Genomic DNA, 18,831 nt, shown 5'->3' with positions numbered 1-18,831 from the left:
TTTTTTTTTTTTTTAAACAGAGTAGATTCCAGAGAGGAACCATTTTTATATACATTTATTTATTTATTTACTTTTGAGAGAGAGAGAGAGAGAGAGAGAGAGAGCACAAGCTAGGGAGAGACAGAAAGAGAGGGAGACACAGAATTTGAAGCAGGCTCCAGGCTCTGCACTCAGTGCAGAGCCCCATGTGGGGCTCAAACCCATTAACTGCAAGATCATGACCTGAGTTGAAGTCGGATGCTTAACTGACTGAGCCACCTAGGCACCCCAGTATTGACATTTTAACAGTATTAAGGCTTCCAATCCATGAAAATGGGATGTCTTTTATTTATTTATGTTTTTAATTTCTTTCAGCAGTGTTTTGTGATTTTCAGTGCACAAGTCTTTCATCTTCTCCATTAAGTTTATTCCTATGTATCTTATTTTAGCTTTTTATACTATTGTAAAAAAGAAAAGTTTTCTTAATTTCTTTTCTGTTTTTTTTTTATTGTTGGTGTATAGAAATATAACTGATTTTTCAGTTGATTTTGTATCCTATAACTTTGCAGAATTCTGGGGTTTTTTTTTGTAAAATCTATAGGTTTTCTATATAAAATTATGCTGTCTGTGAATAAAGATAATGTTACTTCTTTTCCAATTTGGATAACTTATTCTTCTCTGTCTCTCTCTCTCTCCTTTTTTTTTTTTTTTTTTTTTGCCTAATTGCTCTGGTTGAGACTTACAGCACTATGTTGAATAAAAGTGGTGAAAACAGGCAAACAGACAGCCTTTTCTTCTTCCTGATCTTAGGGGGGAAGCTTTTAGTCTTTCACCATTGAGTATAATGTTAACTGTGGGTTTTTAACGTATGGCCTTTATTATGTTAAAGATTTTTTTCTATTCTTAGTTTTTGACAATTTTATCATGAAAGAGTGTTGAAATTTTTAGATTTGTGAAATCCTTCTTTTTGCATTAATTCAGATAATCATGGGATTGTTTTTGTTGTTGTTAAATTATTATTATTATTATTATTATTATTATCATCTTTTATTGTTGAATCATCCTTGCTTTCCAGGAATGATTCCCATTTAATTATGGTTTATAATACTTTTAACATGCCATTGAATCCAGTTTACTAATACATTTTACGGATTTTTACATGAACATTTATAAGATACATTGGTCTGTAGTTTCTTTTTCCTATAGTTTCTTTGTCTAACTTTAGTGTCAGACATATGCTGGCCTCATAGAATAAGTTAAGGATAGCTCACTCCTCTTTATTTTTTTGAAAAAAAATTTGAGAAAGATTGGAGTTGATTCTTCTTTAAACGTTTGGTAGAATTCACCAGTGAAAACAAGAAACAACAAATGTTGTGAGGATGTGGAAAAAAGGAACCCTCTATGGAAAATAGTATGGAGGTTTCTCAAAAAATTAAATCCAGTAATTGTACTACTGGATATTTACTCAAAGAATATAAAAACACTAATTTGGAAGGATATATGCACCCTTATGTTTACTGAAAGATTATTTACAGTAGCTGAAATATGGAAGCAGCCCAGTGTCCATAAATAAATGAATGGATAAAGAAGATATATATATATATATATATATATATATATATATATAGTCAATGGAACAATGGAATATTATTTAGCTATAAAAAAGAATGAAATCTTGCCATTTGCAATGACACAGATGGGGCTAAAGAATGTAATGGTAGGGGCGCCTGCGTGGCTCAGCCGGTTAAGCGTCTGACTTCGGCCCAGGTCATGATCTCACGTCAGTGAGTTCGAGCCCCGCATCGGGCTCTGTGCTGACAGTGCAGAGCCTGGAGCCTGTTTCAGATTCTGTGTCTCTCTCTCTCTCTCTGACCCTCCCGCATTCATGCTCTGTCTCTGTCTCAAAAATAAATAAACGTTAAAAAAAAAAAATAAAAAAAGAATATAATGGTAAATGAAATAAATCAGTCAGAAAAAGACAAATACCATATGATTTCACCCATATGTGGAATTTAAGAAAGAAAACAATGAACAAAGGAAAAAGGGAGAGAGAGAGAGACCAAGAAACAGACTCTTAACTACAGAGAACAAAGCTATAGTTATCAGAGGGGCAGGGATGGGGGAGGGGTGAAAAAAGTGATGGGGGTTAAGAACACACTTATCATGGTGAGCACTGAGTAACGTATAGAATTGTTTAATCACTATATTGTACACCTGAAACTAATATAACAATGTACATTAACTAAAGTAATAATACAAAAAAGAAGAAATACATGAGCACAGACATTAGCTCTAGAGGAGACATGGTTGTGTAGGAGACATGAAGGAGCAGCACTCTAAACTGTTGTATTTTGAAGAAAATCACCAAACTTCAAAGGATATCTCTCTATAAATCATGAAACATAACAATAGGTAATATACTCTTTTTAAAAATGCTTATTTATTTATTTATTTTGAGAGAGAGAGTGAGAAAGCACAAGTGGGGGAGGGGCAGAGAAAGAGGGAGAGAGAGAGAATCCCAAGCAGTTCTGATGTGGAACTCGATCTCACAAACTCTGAGATCATGACCTGAATTGAAATCAGGAGTCGGTCACTCTATCGACAGCTGCTCAGAGGCCCCTAGATAATATACGCTTTAAAAAAAAAGGTGATTTGTGACTAAATGGCAGTTTGTATCACACTTCCTAAAAACTCACCGAAAATCATAATTGGTTGTTTTTCTCTGAGCAGATAAACAAATTTGTCTTAGTTTTAACCATATATATTTGCAAATAGAAGTCTCTCTCCATATGTATATATAGAGAGAGACATGTGTACAAAATATGTCTCAGTTGAGTATCTTTGAATTTATTCTACTTTGAGTTCATCAAGCTCCTTGGATATGTAGATACATACCTTTCCTTACATTTTCTTAAGTGGGAAATTTTCTTTTTATTTCTTCTTCTTATTTTCTTTTTATTTATTTCTTTAAAAAAATCTCTCTGCCCTGTTCTCCCTCTCCTCTGCATCTGGGACTCCTGTGATGTGTTTATTGGTCCATTTGATAAGGTCTCATAGTGCCTTGGGCTCTATTCACTTTTCTCATTCTTTTTTTTTTTTTTTTCTTTTTCTTTCCCAGACTAGATGATTTAATATATACACTCTTAATGTTCATGGATTGTTTCTTTCTTTTGCCTGTTTGAGTCTGCTGTTGAATTTCTCTAGGGATTTTTTCACTTCATTTCTTGTGTTTTTTTTGGCTCTAGAATATTTGCTTTTTCAGTGCTTTCTATGTCTTCACCGATATTCTCATCCTGTTTGTAATTATTTTCCTTGTTTCCTTTAGTGTTTGTTCCTGTTTTCCTTTAGCTTTTGCAGCATATTTAAGACTGTTATTTCTTTTTTTTAATGTTTATTTATTTTTGAGAGAGAGAGAGAGTGAGAGAGAGAGAGAAAATGCATGGGGGAGGGGGACAGAGACAGAGGGAGACACAGAATCCGAAGTAGGCTCCACGTTCTGAGCTATCAGCACAGAGCCTGATGCAGGGCTCGAACCCGCAGACTGGGAGATCACGACCTGAGCCAAAGTGGTATGCTCCACCGACTGAGCCACCAGGTGCCCCAAGACTGTTATTTCAAAGTCTTTGTCTATTAAGTCTCATGTCCATGTTTCTTCAGGGATGGATTGTGGAAATTTATTTTGTTTCTTTGATTGGTTCATGTTTTTGTTTCTTTGTATGTCTTGTGATATATTGTTAAAAGTTGATCATTTGACAAAACAGCAATCCTCTCCCTGTCTTTACAGAGAAGATCTGTGCAGGGGACACCTTCAATAATCAGCCTCCTGTGAGAGCTTGTGGTCTCCTCAGGTTTTTTCCAGACATATTTTCTTCCTCAGCTTGTGTGTGTGCTTTTTAAATTCCCTCTGTTTGTATGGCTGCTTTTAATTATTTTAATTTCTCTAAGAGGCTTACCCCTGCTTCTTCTCAGGGCCTTAGTTGTTCTATTGTATCTCTCTCTCAGAAATCTATTGCCCTAGGTTCTGTGTGATGTTAGTCTCCCTGCATCTTTCATGAGTCATGCCTATTGCCCTCATGACTTTTCTTGGCCTGAGTTAAGCTATCTGAGCTCTGAGTTAGGTGAAATTAAGACAGCTCCTTCAGGCATCCCCTAGAGAGATTATAACGTTGCAAATTAAATACGCTTTGCCCTTTCTGCTTCAGGAAAGGGAACTGGTGACTGGACAACCACATCCTCTAAACCATACTATGACATGGTATGTTCCATACCAGCTGGGCATGGGATAAGAGCAACTAAAAACACCACAAACATTGCTACCATTCTCAGTGTAGCTTTTTATTGATTCAGTGTCTGCTTGGTTGCTACAGATTTTTGATTTCCAATTCTCCTATAAAGTTACTTTAGTCTGTGTCTACTTTACTTAGTATTTCTATGAGGCAACCAGAACCTGGAGCCTACTAATGTGCCAACTGGGTGATATCACTCCATATGAATTTCACCTCGTTTAACCTTCAAACCAAACCCATGATGTAGCTATTGCTATTAGACCCACTTCATGGACAGGAAGCCGAGATCCCCAAATTTAATCAACTCACTTCAAGTCTGGGAGCAAGAACAGTGTAAAGTGGGATTCAGACCAGGTAGTCTGGCCCCAGGGTTCACATTCTGAATATTTCCACAGTCTCTTTCTTCATGTTGGTGGGTTCTCCCCTTTCATCAGTACTGAGATTAGGCCATTTAAGGGCCCTAGTGTCAGTCAACTCACCTGGGCTTAGAATGTTAAACTGGTTTTTGTTATTTATAATGCTGCTCTAACAACAATACCCTGTCTTATATTACATTTCATGTTTCCGATATGCTTGTGTAGGTCACATGGGGGTGGGGATGGAGTCATTTTTAGTGGCTACCTCTTTAAAAGAGTCATCAGTGGTGTTCTGCCCACTTTTCATGTTGCGTAGTGCTTGTCTTCTCTCATGTCCAGAGTGTTAAGTGAGGTGAATTATATAAAGTACTTAGAAGACAAACAGACACAGCCTACGCCTTTGGCACATGGTAGCCTTGAATACTTCAGTGTTATTGTTATTGCTTCATTCATGGCATTCTCAACAGCTCCACAGTGATGGTCCCGGGCTGGCGGTGCCTACCTAGTTTCACTGGAGGTGTTTCTGGTCCAAACCTCCTCTCAGTGAAGCTCCTAATCATGCTTGATCACAGCTTTTCTGGAATCATCCCCTCAGGCTTGCCTCCAAAGCTGGTCTGTGGAAAGTATGCTAGAACTGACAGAGGAACAGGGAACACAAGACAAACCCACACAAAAGACAACAGACTGAACTTTCAGTCTGGCCTGAGCATTTGTCCTCCACATTCTCTGGATAAGAATAACTTTTGGAGAAAGCCAGTAATCTGAAGACACTTGCTGTTTTCTCCTAAGAGGGGGTTAACATCTTTGCTTTGGGGATGAGAGTGGATATGGTTTCCAAACCTCAGTGTGAGAAGTTTGCAAATACAAGTCTACATCTGATGATTTCATCTGTGGTGGTCCAGGAGATAAGTGGATTAGAAGTTGTGCACAGGGGATTCATCTGGTTCCTGCCCAGGGCTCGTAAATGACACGTGTTCCTCACATAATGTTTACATTATCCAATGCTTATCTCCCAGAAGCTGGGACCCAGTGCTGGTTCCAGATGATGTGCTGATGGCACAGGCTGCTTTGCACAAAGCCCGGTGGGGGATAAAAGCACTGTTTATCTTGTAGGTTTTGCTTTATGTCTGAACATACATTAATAACCCGGAGCACACCCAGCCCAGACCTCGAATGAGTGGATGTTGGAAAGGGTGAAGGCCAGGTGAACAAGCGTGGGCTGAGTTTAGAAGTTAGTTCTTGCTGCACAGTGGCCAAAGGCGTGTACTGCCTACACGTGCATGGGGATGTGTCTGGACAAGGTCTTGTGGCCTGGAGCCTGTAACACTCAGCCTATTGAGCAATTTTACCAATTGTAGAAATGGTTTTTCTGTCCAGCTTTATCCTATCAGGGCCAAGCTTATTTTGAAAGCTTTTCTCTTCCTACCACAAAATCATCCAATTCTAAACTCCTCAATAATCTATTTCTCGTAAAGAAAAGAGGGGCACCTGGGTGGCTCAGTCGGTTTAAGGGGCTGACTTTGGCTCAGGTCATGATCTCAAAGTTCATGAGTTCAAGCCCTGTGTCAGGCTCTGTGCTGACAGCTCAGAGCCCGGAGCCTGCTTCAGATTCTGTGTCTCCCTCTCTCTCCGCCCTTCCCCTGCTTGTGCTCTGTCTGTCTCTCAAAAATAAATAAACATTAAAAAAACAAACAAAAAAAAAAAAAAAAGAAAAGAAAAGAAAAGAAGGCAGCCACACCCAGCCCCGTAAGTTTGCTGTTTCTTCTGTAAAGTGATTTGATCTTTTGCCAAATCTTCCCTGAACTCTTGTGTATTAAACATCCACAGTGTTCTAATCATTGCAGAGCCTTTATACTGACACAAATGGCATGAGGTGATAGATCCAGTGACATTTTGTAAACCCACTTACTCGAAGGGAGTTACTGTATATTGATAGTATTAAATGTGAACTGACATAACTTTTCCTACCATTCCAGATTTTTATCCCATAGATTTAAAACACACACACACACATGCACACACACACACACACACACACACACAAGTCCAAAACCTGAATGTTATTCTGATTCCTAGGAGAAAAGATATTTATGGTAGAAAATTTGAAAATATAAAAAAAGTACTGAGAAGTGAATAAAAATCTCCTGTAACTGCCCTCAGAGAAAGGTTGACATTAACATCAATGAGGTGTTTTCCCCGGTGGACATATATAGACAAAGAATTAAGCTAAGGGAGAGCCATACAACATATACTGTTGTTCAACCTTGAAACATCTTGTCATATAGTGAATATTTTCCCATGACAGACAGAAAGATTGTTCTAGAATTCAGACTTTAATGGCTGCTCTGGAATTCAGTTGTATGAGGCACCCAAGTGTATTCAATCTATGTCCTGTTGTTGATCATGGTAGTTATTTTAAAATTTTCACAACACTAAGTAAAGCAGCAATAAATATCAGATGTACATATTTGCATTTAACTAATTAGAATAAAGTCCCAGAGTTAAAATAGCTGGGATAGAATGTGTGCACCATGTTAAAGGTTTGGGGGACTTGACTTCTTACTGAGGTCCCAAGACCTACTGACCCCTGCCCAGCAGCACAGGCTATGCTCTTTCTCAATGACTTTAATGCTTGGAAACATCATGTTTTGTCACTTTTTCTATGATATGACAGTTAGGTGTGGTCACAGGGGGAGACAGAGGAGAGGCCACACACCAAAAATCTCCAAAGTTTGTTATACTCACAGGTCCTAGAGAGGGGTACCCACCAGCCATGCATGGTCACAAGGGAAGCACCAAATTTGGGGAAGCCAGAAGTGAGCAGAAGACAGGAGTAAAGGGACAGTTTTAGCCAAGGGTTTCTGTGGGAAAGGCAAGACAGGACAAGGTGAGCAGTACAGGATTGGCTAGGTTGAATAATTTCTATGGCTTTAACTATAGGGTGGTCCCAAATTGGTTCTGGGATGATAAAGACAGGAATTTTGGGCTCCTGGGCTGCATGCCAGCCAGCCAAAGGAAGAATGGCCCCAGATTGCCTAGTTTGCATATCAAAGGCATGCTGTCTAAGAATTGGCTAGCAGTATCTCTCCAGTTAAAAAGGCTTTTCTTTCTTTTTTAAGATGTCAAGACATCATACTGTACAGATAATAAAACCATATACAATTCAGGTAAGTAAAGCAGTAAACCGTATTCTTACATCTGAACCTGCTGGACTACGTACTGGCCATGGGCTTTCCTTCTGTGATATTTCCACATACAGGTTTGACTACTTTTCAGATGGTGGAGTAGATTTTGTAGCTTTTGGCTATTTTAGTTGTCAATCAACATTTCCTGAGTAGTTGATGAAAAAAAAAAAAAAGAAAAAAGAAAGCACTTGCCACTTGCCTCCAAAATACTTCCCAGACACTGGGTCTAGAACTGAAATGTCCCTGCTAGTCACACATTAAGTGCATTTCTGGCTTGGGATGTCCTGACAGGGAAGGACTTGGAGAGGGGACACAGGACAAGTTGTGTGTGTGTGAGGGCTAGTAGAGGGTCACCGAGGCACATTTTGCCCATACCTCTTTTTGTCCAGGCTTGGCCCTTTTCAAGAGTCCAGTAGCCAGGAAAACCTCCCCAGCAGCAGAGAACTTTCCTTCTCAAGGTGGCATGGAAAGCTGGATCCCAACAACCAGGAAGTCTCAAGGCAGCTCTGTGGGAGACCACAGACCACCTACTGCATGTCCTCCTGGATTCAGGATAGTGTGGGGCTTAATAAACAAGGGATACCCTATGTAGGTTCTGGGTATGAGTTCAGCATAGTTAATGGGGGGGGGTTGTTGTGCAATGAAGTAATAACAATGAAGTAATAATAACAATGGTACCAACGATAGCAATTGGCTATGAAGCACCTCTTGGTACCAAGCACAATTGGCAGAGGTCCTGAAATACATTACAGTGTACTGAGGGGGTTACATCAAGTCATTTCAAGCAATTTCACCCTCACACACATGGTCAAAATGACTGCCACACCACTTTCATGGTATAGACAAGTCAAGTGACATTATTGCCATCTCAGAGGTAAAGAAAATGACATGTAGAGAAGTTCTGGGATTTTTCTAAGATCCTAGAGGCAGAATTTAATAGAAACAGGAATTGACTCCACTTTATTCTAAACCTAACCTAATACTCCTTCCCACTGTTACGCATTGCTTTGTTTGAAGATGAAAGTGTGTTTGTTTTGTGTTTTTGTTGAGACTGGAAAATCAACAATTACTGATGACACTTGGTTGGAGTTTGGATAACTTGAAACCCTGCTCCACCACCTGAGATTTGCACCCAGGCCAAAGAGAGGTCTGAGGTGTACGCAGAGGATTTTTTTGCGTCTTCATTGTCAAATCTTATACAGAGCGGCACCAAATATGTTAAGCCAGAAGTCAAAAATCAGTTTCTTGTTTGGGCTTCTAATGGGTCTCTCATTCCCTCATTTAAACAGTATTCACAGTCCCTGCCTTATTGTTGTTTGTATTCTGGAGGATTTACAAAGTTTGTGGTTGAGATTTACAGACAAAGAGCCATATCTACTAGCTCCATCCATCCATCCATCCATCCATTTAGTAGTTCATTCACCTATTTATTGCATTTTTCCTATTAGGCAGCTCAAAAATAAACAAATCTAGTATCAATCAGGGTAAGCTTGGCTGTGCTACAGCAATTTACTGTGAATTTAAACAAGAAAAATTGATTTATTCTGCCTGGAACGTTGCTGGTCACTGTAGCAGAGAGGAGAGTTACGAAGGTATTTAAATGCTCAGGCACTTAATTGTGCTAGCCTGGAAGTGGTGGATGCCATTTCCATCCTGAGTAATTGTCCAGATCCAGCCCCACAGACCCATCTACTAGGGTACCATGAAGGACAGTCCTTCCCTGAACCTGGAGGGCAGGAGTGGCCAGGTGCTGGCCACAGATCAGAACACTGTTGCAGTGTTTGCAGAACATTGTTGCTGACCACAGATCTCCTATTTCATCTTCTACAGAGGGTTTCTAATCACTTGAGGGATGTGATGGTGCTCATATCAGTCAAAACAAGAGTTGACCTTTGATCTGGTGCTGAGCTTAGCATGAGGAACCAAGTGTAGATTTCTAGAAGGTGTATACAGATTTCAGGCCACTGTTTGATAAACCTTACTGTTTGGAACTGGTTTTCTTCTTGCAGCTTAATATTTTCTTTGCTATATATTTCAGAGGAGGGTGACAGAAAGGGGAGAAACAGAACGATAAAAGAGAAGAATGCACACATACAGCTGCAGACCAAACATTCACCCCTAAACCTTCTTTGTCCATTTTTGGCTTCTGTCTTCCTTCTTCCTCCTCAGCTCATGGAATTTACCTTATTGAAGCCAATTTGATCATTTGACTATTTCTTAAATAAAAAAAATGAGAATATTAATGGCAGAAAGATTTAAAATCTGCTCTTTTTTTAAAAGTAAATATTTTGGCTCCTTGTCTTTTGAAAGTCTTGGCTTTACTCTTTATGTCTGCTGCAGTATTTATTTAGACCTAGCCAGGAAACTTCCCCTTCCCCTTGAGGTATCTGCAAAATCTGCTGTACTATGTGCTTGTAAAGCCCGGAGAGAGGGCTGTGGCCCAACGGCCGTGTGGCCTCGTGTCCGACCGGGTGCTGGTGAAATCCCTCTGAGACCTGTGCCTGCAGCCAGAGACAACAGCTTTCAGCTGTTTTGGCAACCACTTACTTTCCCAGAGCAGGTCATAAATCTCCCTGCTGGCCTGCCCTCCTCCATTGGGAACACAGGACATACAGTGGCAGCTTGAAGTCTCATGGCTTTGCAGAGGTATGACAAAAACACAACCGAAGGGTTGGGAACTAGTGCCATTTGTCCTCTGCAGAATTGTTACCTTGGGTTTCTCACCGTCTTGGCCCTCAAGGGGATTTCTACTTGGGGGGATCTGAGTAGTCTTTCCCTGTGGCAGTCCCCTTGCCCTGAGCACACAGGCACTAGGCTTCTGAAGAGAGACAAACTGGATGCAGCCGTAATAAAGGCTTTGCTTGAGTTCTTGTCACTCATGGTCATATAAGGTGAGGATGTAGAGTCACATGCCTTCTGGTACTGCCAGGTCCTACCTTCGATCTTCGATCAGGTCTGGGGACCCGTCATCCCCAACTCAGTGCACCTCCACTGCCAGCTCCTCCTGGACTGCAGTGACTGTGGGACCTGCCGCCCGTGACACAGGTGCACACTGGCAGCAGCCAGGCCCTGGGCTCTTTCTCCCCAGCTCAGAGGCAGAGTCACTAGGAAGCCAGCCCTCCTCCACCCCTGCCTTAGTGCCTACAAGGCAATGACTCCTTCATGGCCACCTTGCCCTCCCGACTCTATTGCTTTTTTTTTTTAACTTTATTTTTTATTTTTTAACATTTACATCCAAATTAGTTAGCATATAGTGAAACAATGATTTCAGGAGTAGATTCCTTAATGCCCCTTACCCATTTAGCCTATCCCCCCTCCCAAAACCACTCCAGCAACCCTCAGTTTGTTCTCCATATTTATGAGTCTCTTCTGTTTTGTCTCCCTCCCTGTTTTTATATTATTTTTGTTTCCCATCCCTTATGTTCATCTGTTTTGTCTCTTAAAGTCTTCATATCAGTGGAGTCACGTGATTTTTGTCTTTCTTTGACTAATTTCACTTAGCATAATACCCTCCAGTTCCATCCATGTAGTTGCAAATGGCAAGATTTCATTCTTTTTAATTGCTGAGTAATACTCCATTGTGTATATACCACATCTTTTTTATCCATCCATCGATGGACAATTGGGCTCTTTCCATACTTTGGCTATTGTTGATAGTGCTTCTATAAACATGGGGGTGCATGTGTCCCTTTGAAACAGCACACCTGTATCCCTTGGATAAATGCCTAGTAACAACTCTATTGCACTTTAAGTCTTTCTTTTGTTCTCGCACCTTCTCTGCAGTCTGGCTCCACCCTCTGATCTCTGTCTCCCTTGGGAAGCTCCATCTCCTTTGCAGCAAACGTCCTCCCACACATAGACACAAATGTGTGCACCCAGCACATACACCACACAAGCGCAAACATGCACACACACTACACATGGCTCACACGCAACCCGGCACACACTCACATCAATACACAGAGACATCACACACTCACATCACATACATCACACCTCCTCAAATACACCACACTCACAGCACACTCACATCTCACAAACACACACATCACACACGTTATACTCCTCCCTTACAAATACATGCACCACAATACACTCTCATCACACACAGCACAGTTCCCCCAAACCCACCACACACACCCATGTACACAAACAGCACATAGTCACACCCTTCCTTCACCTCACAGTCGGAGCACACCTGGCAGGCAGCCTGCAGATGGAGATATGTGCAGCTGGAACCTGAAGGAAGCAGAGACGTCACCCACTTTAAGTCGTGGCTTCAGGACAGGGAAGGGGTGGTAAGCCATAATGGCTGTGGTTCTGTCCTGCCCGATCTCCTAGCTACCTCTCTCTACCCCTCTGCCTGAGGCTTCCAGGCACCACAGGCACCTGCTCAGCCTGGACTGGACTAGGGACACTCGACCAGAGGGACAAGAAACAGTGGCTGTACATAAATTTTGAGATGCTTTCTACCTCCCTCCTTGGAAGGCCCTGGCAAGACTGGGCCCACTTGCCCCCATCTTTCCTCCTTTCCCTTCCCCCTGGGACCAAGCTCCGAATGCATATGTGCTCCTTGGCCCTCATGTCAGGGGAATCCCAGCAGAGTTCACACGGCTCTAATATCTGTACTGCAACCTCTCGGGCTCCTTCAGTGGTGGCTCCCATCTCCCTCCACACCTGGTCTTGTCCCTGACCCCTTACCCTGGGCTCTTCACCTCTGTCCCTGGTGCAGGGGCTGAATCATTACCAGCAACAGCAGATATGCCAGAGTCCTCACCCCCAGTACCTCAGAATATGACCTCAGTTGCTGTAGGATCTTTACAGATGATCAAGTCAAAATGAGGTTATTAGGGTGGGCACTAATCCTAAGAGTGTCATCATATAAAAGGAGAAATTTGTTCAGAGAGACAGATGTGGAAGGAAGACAATGTGAAGAGGCCAAGGGAGAAGACAGCCACCTGGTCAGCAGGTGCTGTCCCCTGGGTGTTTACCAGTCTCTACCTGGAGCATCAGGCTGCATTGGATCTTCATTCTGAGCTTGTAGGTGCTCAGAAAAGTCTCTTCTGGGGGCGCCTGGGTGGTGCAGTCGGTTAAGCGTCCGACTTCAGCCAGGTCACGATCTCGCGGTCCGTGAGTTCGAGCCCCGCGTCAGGCTCTGGGCTGATGGCTCAGAGCCTGGAGCCTGTTTCCGATTCTGTGTCTCCCTCTCTCTCTGCCCCTCCCCCGTTCATGCTCTGTCTCTCTCTGTCCCAAAAATAAATAAACGTTGAAAAAAAAAATTAAAAAAAAAAAAAAAGAAAAGTCTCTTCTGGCAACTGATGAGTCACATCATTAGTGAAGGAATACGAACTCTCCACTCCCCATGCTGACGGAGGCCCTGTGAGGTATTATGGGAGGAGCCCCAAGCCTTCTCCATTCAGGCGGGTGAGAGTGGCTGGTGAGGAGGAATAGTTCAGACCCACTTCTGACGTCACTGTGGGCTGCAGGCTGCAGGCAAGTGACCCTGGCTGTTCCTCGGTCTCTCCCCTGTGAAATGTAAAATTCCTGCTTTCCTGGACATGATCCAGGGCAGTTCTGAAAGCCCCTCTGAGAGGAAAAGTGATAGCTGGGGAAGTCACATTGTCCCATGGGGCAGGGTTGCTCAAAATTCCGGAAGCCCTTGGAACCTCTTGGAAGCCTGCTGGGGTGAAAGAGCGTGGGCTTCGAAGCCAGACAGAATTCAAATTGCAGACCCCCTGCTTCTCAGCTTTACAACTCACCCAAACAATGGGGGCAGGTAACTTAACCACAGAGATCCTGTGTGAGCCCTTGACGCCATGAAGGCCCTCTATAAATGTGCTCATCAATATTCTGAGAACCACAGTGGCTGCTAGTGATCTGGGCATGAAGCAAAGTGGTCATAAGAACAGAAAAGAAAACCTTGTGAGCCACAGAGGAACTAGGAGATACTAGGTAGAAAGTTCAGGAAAGCATCAGGAAGTTCTTGGGGGGGGGGTGGAATCAGGCCTTCGATGAATACCTATACATCCCTTTGACCAGGAAGGTTCAGGAAAACTCATTCCCTGATGTTTCTTTTATTTGAGGGTGGGTGTCTCACCTCCAGGAGTAGAAGTTACCCCGAGATGCAGGAAGGGGTAGGCATTTGGCCCACCCTGTGCGGTCCAACTTCTGAGATGCTGGAGGATTTTAACTAACCTCCCGAGCTGGCCCCTGGGTGAATGAACACAGGTGGAATCTTATTTTCTCCCTCTTTCTTTTTTCCTTTGACAAACGCATGGGTGAAAGCTCATCTGGGCCCGGGTGGTCTGGGAAAAGAGTTCCAGCCCATCAGCTGCTTGCAGCTGCTGCGTCTGTCCATGTCTGAAAACAAGGACGTTGTCCTCAGTCACCCTCAGGGTGGATTCTGTAAACTAAGGCATCTCTTGTCCAGAAAAGGGGAAGGGGCTGCCCTGGTCCCATGTCTTACGGGTGCCATGGAGCTCTTGGGGTTCTCTGGGCAGAGCCTCGTCTGGGTCTCCTGAGGTGGGCTGACCTTCTGGGTGTCTCTCAGCAGGACAGTCCTCCAACTCCCACTCAATGTAGTAATGGAGCCACAGCACTCAGTGGGTGGTCCAGGACTTGGAGAGAGAGACCTAGGATGGGGGCTGGAGGTGAGGAGAAGGCCACTCCCTGGTCCCATGCATGGTCTGCCCTGCAGCTGCCGTGGTCCGATGCTTTCTTCCAACCTTCACTGTGACCTGACTGTTCCCTTGGAAAGGTTTGTCCAGGAAGCTGCCAATATCCAGGATGGAGACTCTGGGGATAGCATCTCAAGAGCAGCTCACATGCAGTTTTTATCTGGGAAAAAAAAAGGATAACATTCAAAAAACAAAGCAGATCCCCTGTTCTTGGCTTGTTACAATTCCTATCACAGTGCTCTCAGTGAGGCTCAGGCCCAGTCACCTCCAAGAAGGTTCTAGCCCTGTGAGCACCTGTGTCTTTGTAGAGAGCCCACAGGACACAGGAGTCCTCTTTTCCTTCTTGGGGTCACTTGTCCAGGCCCTCTGCTCCTCTTGGCTGTTGGAAGGAAGGATCTCTCTAGAGAGGACAGCTTCTGGTGTGTGCAATGGCAAATTTGAGCCCAACAACCATCATGGAGCTCTGAATCTGTGCCAAGAAACATGTTCCAGGTGAAGGAAACACTTCTGTCAGGGAGGGCCAGACTCATTACCAATATCTACCACAGCCCAGGTCAAAGCACAGATGTAATTCCATTTCCACAGGTGGTGTTGGCACTATGAGGACCTTCCTGGAAGACTTGATAGCAGAGCTGAGTTTTGAGGCATGAATAGGAGTCAGGGGCAGCAAAAGTGTGGGAATGGAGAAGGAAGACATTCCAGGTAGGCCATATAGCATGTTAAATGACATGAGATAGACCAGTGTGTTTAGGAAACAGAGCAGCTCAGACTGTCAGAGGGTTTGTTGTGAACAGGTAGATGGGTCTGAGTGAGAATACACTCCAGGCTTCCTGGTCACCTTCTCTGTACATGACATCCTCAGCCATATAACTTGGACTCCTAGAGCCCTCTTGCTCACTGCCATGTAGCCCCCTGGAGTCCTCTGTGTCCAGTCACTCATGGCCCGCTGTATTCTCAGCCAGGTTAAACTCTCTGCCCTCTCCCGACCAAGTAAACGTGCCCATCAGCATAGCCAAATCCCTCCTGCATTTCAAATTGGATTTTGAGTCAGCCAGCACTTCCTGGGGGTGTCAGGACCTCTCACCTAAGTTATGTCACCTGATTCTCACATTCATCCCTGAGAAATGGTTTTGCTGAGCTCCACATCCAGACAAGGAAATGGGCTCAAGGATCACAACTTATTCAAGCCAAAGAGCCAGGAAGTAGATAAGCTGGGTCTTGCCACCTGGTTCTGGGAAAGATGCCCCCACCTACTGCACACCCACAGATACTGAAGTACCTACAGACAGTCACCATAGGTGAGAAGTATCTTCCCTGCAAGACATAAGCCCCCATTCAAGTGCAAAAGGCTATGATCTGGTGATGATCATGACCGATGTTTTCTGGATGCGGAACACTGTGCGCGCCTTCTCTGGTCGCTCCTCAGGAGCCGATAATGTGCAGGTCTATTTCCCAGCTCTTTAGGTGAGAGAGCTGAGGCTGGGCCCAGTTAAGTGGCTCATCCATGTGCCCAAGTCCACCATCGGCAGTGCTGGCTCAGGGCTCTTCTGCCCTGTGGGTCCAGCACTGCAGCCACAAGAGGTGGCAATAAGCCGCTGGATCCTGCCTTTGTTTCCTTGTGAGCAGGAGGGAGAGGAAGAGGACAGCCATTGCCTGCCACCATTCTTGTGTTCTTCAGCACTAACCAGAGCTGGTCCCCTTAATGTGCTCTGGCTGGGAGAAAGTGCAAATGCAGAACCAGTGACTGATGTCAGATTGTTAAGGAAAGAACAGCTTCCAGTCTGTGGCACCAAGGGGATTCTCTCATTCTGTCCTTTGTCCCCAGGGGTGCTCGACAGAGGTGACTGATACTGCTGCAGGCTTTCAGGAACCCCAGCTCCCCCTGGACCCCTCTCACCTTGCTCACCTCATCTTCCCTGCTCATGTCTTGATCATTGGACCATTCAGGTACAATGACCGACTGGTGTGGATAGCATTAGCAGTGGGACTTTGGACATATTGGCTATGTGTGTGTAAAAGTGCTTGCTAACTTGGCATTCTGTTTTCAACTTTAAACATGACATTTGTGGCTGTTGGGCCTTAGTTACCATGGAAGCCACCTTCTTACTTTCACAGTTGAGGAGACAGAGGCTCAGACAGGGCATGCTGTTTGCCCACTGTGGTCCGGGAGCCTGCTCTGTGATAAAGGTGTGTATGCTGGAAATATTGCTGAGCCTCACTCCTTCTGCACCCCGACCAGCCAGCGGACTCAGGGAGTGGGTGACAGACTAATAGGTGAAAGAATGGTGTTCCCATGGATCCCAGGAAAGGAGCATGTGATAGCTATAGGGATAGCCGGGAGCTTCTTAGCAGAAGAAAGTCTTAAGCAAGACCAGGAAGAATGTGCAGGTTGGGTTCTCAGGGAGGCAGACTCTGAGATGAGAATAGCATGCAGCTGGCATCTGAGGAGTGCTCCTGGGATCCCCCCTGGGAAGGTACAGGAAGGACCCAGGGTGGGGCTGAGAAGAAGCAGTTCTGTGACACCATCTGGCCAGAGATCCCAGTGCCCTTTATGGAGAGCTCTGAGGCTGGGATGACCCTTCAGAGTTGTAAGAGGGGCAAGTGTCCCCAGACCTTGGGTCCCCACATTAATCAGTCTTTGGATGCCACCCTCAAGGAAGGGGGCATGACTTGGTGAGGTGGTTCTCTGCAGCTCCCCAGGGACCTTACCATGTAGCTGAGGGCTCTGGAGCTAAGGGTACACCCCTAATTCCCGAAGGCAGCTGAAGGGTACATTTCAGCATCCTCTTCACACCACTCCTGGGACATTAGCATCTCTCAAGATTTGAATCATTCCTGGAAGGAATTTGAGACCATCTGTCTTTCTGCAGATACCATGGCAGCCTCCCCAGCCATCATTCCTTGTCAGCATAACCCACTTTGCCCAGCCAGAGTCACAGAATTTTGCGTAGACTCTCCATAAGCTGGCATCTTCAAGGGCAATTATGTGTCTGGTTCTACTGGGGAAACTGAGGCAGCCGGGCCAAGCAGCAAGCAGACAGTCAGGCTAAGAGCAGCTATCTCTGGTATAATTAGAACTGGATGGTGTCCTTCTGTGTGTCCCCAACAGGAAGCCCCGAGGCTCTGCTTGGACTCAGGTAGCAACGGGAGCATGGTGCACCACATGGAGATGGTCCCATTGACAGCTCTCAGGTGCAAGCATTCGTTACTCCTGAACTGACACTTGTCCAGCTCCCACATTGGTCCCAGGACCATCCTGTAGGGACAAAAGAAAGTGTGGTCCATTTTTTGTGTGTAATAATCTTTAGGTACACAGACTGAATTTCATCTTGTTTTGTTATCAGGGTCTGTAAGGTGGGAGCATGCTAAAGGCAACCAGAGGCTTGTCATGGGGCCTTCTAGACCTTGGATTCCTGAGTATTTTCCCCTCTGGTGTGATGGGAAACCATTGAGGGTTATTTCTTTTTTGCTTTTATCCTTGTTATTCAAATTCAATGTGCATCCAGAGAAATGCATAGTTAATAAGTATGTGGATAACTTTAGGGAATATTGCTATCTTAATGATATTGTCTTCTAGTCCATGAACATGGGATGTCTTTTCATTTATTTAGGTCTATTTTAATTTCTTTCAGCTATGTTCTGTAGTTTTCAGTGTACAAGTTTTGTACCTACTTTGCTAAATGTATCCCCAAGTATTTAATTCTTTTTGATGCTGTTATAAATATAATTATTTTCTTAATGTAATTTTCTGGTTGTTTATTGATATTGTATGGAAATATAACTGATTTCTGTATGTTGATCTTGAATTCTGTAATTTTACTGAGTTTATTAGCTCTAGTAGTCTTTTTTGTGGATTCTTCTGGGATTTCTGTATATCAGATCACATTATCTGTAAACAGACGTGGTTAGCTTCTTTATTTTTAGTTTGGATACTGTTATGGGCTGAATCATGTTCCCCCCAAATTCTATGTTGAGACCCTAACCTCCAGTACCTCAGAAAGTGACTGTATTTGGAGATAGATGTTAAGGAGGCAATTAAGGTGAAATAAGGACAAGTTACAGTGGTCAATGAACTACTAGTAATAGGGTCCTCACCAGACATCAAATCTGCTGGCACCTGGATCTTGAACTTCCAGCCTCCAGAACTGTGAGGAATATAATTCTGTTGCTTATAGTCCACTCAGTCTATGTGACTTGGCAGCCCAAACAGACTAAGACAGGGATTTGTTATTTTCGGCTATTTGAGGTTGTTGCTGGGACTATGTCCTCACCCTCTTCTACTCTGACTACTGGTTCTTGGGGACACTTATTGTGGTTTAGAGACTCATAGATCTCAGGTTCTCTTGCC

This window comes from Leopardus geoffroyi, chromosome A3 (genome assembly GCF_018350155.1).
Source record: "Leopardus geoffroyi isolate Oge1 chromosome A3, O.geoffroyi_Oge1_pat1.0, whole genome shotgun sequence".
In the NCBI taxonomy this organism is placed as follows: Eukaryota; Metazoa; Chordata; class Mammalia; order Carnivora; family Felidae; genus Leopardus; species Leopardus geoffroyi.
Note: the sequence above shows the minus strand (reverse complement) of the source record.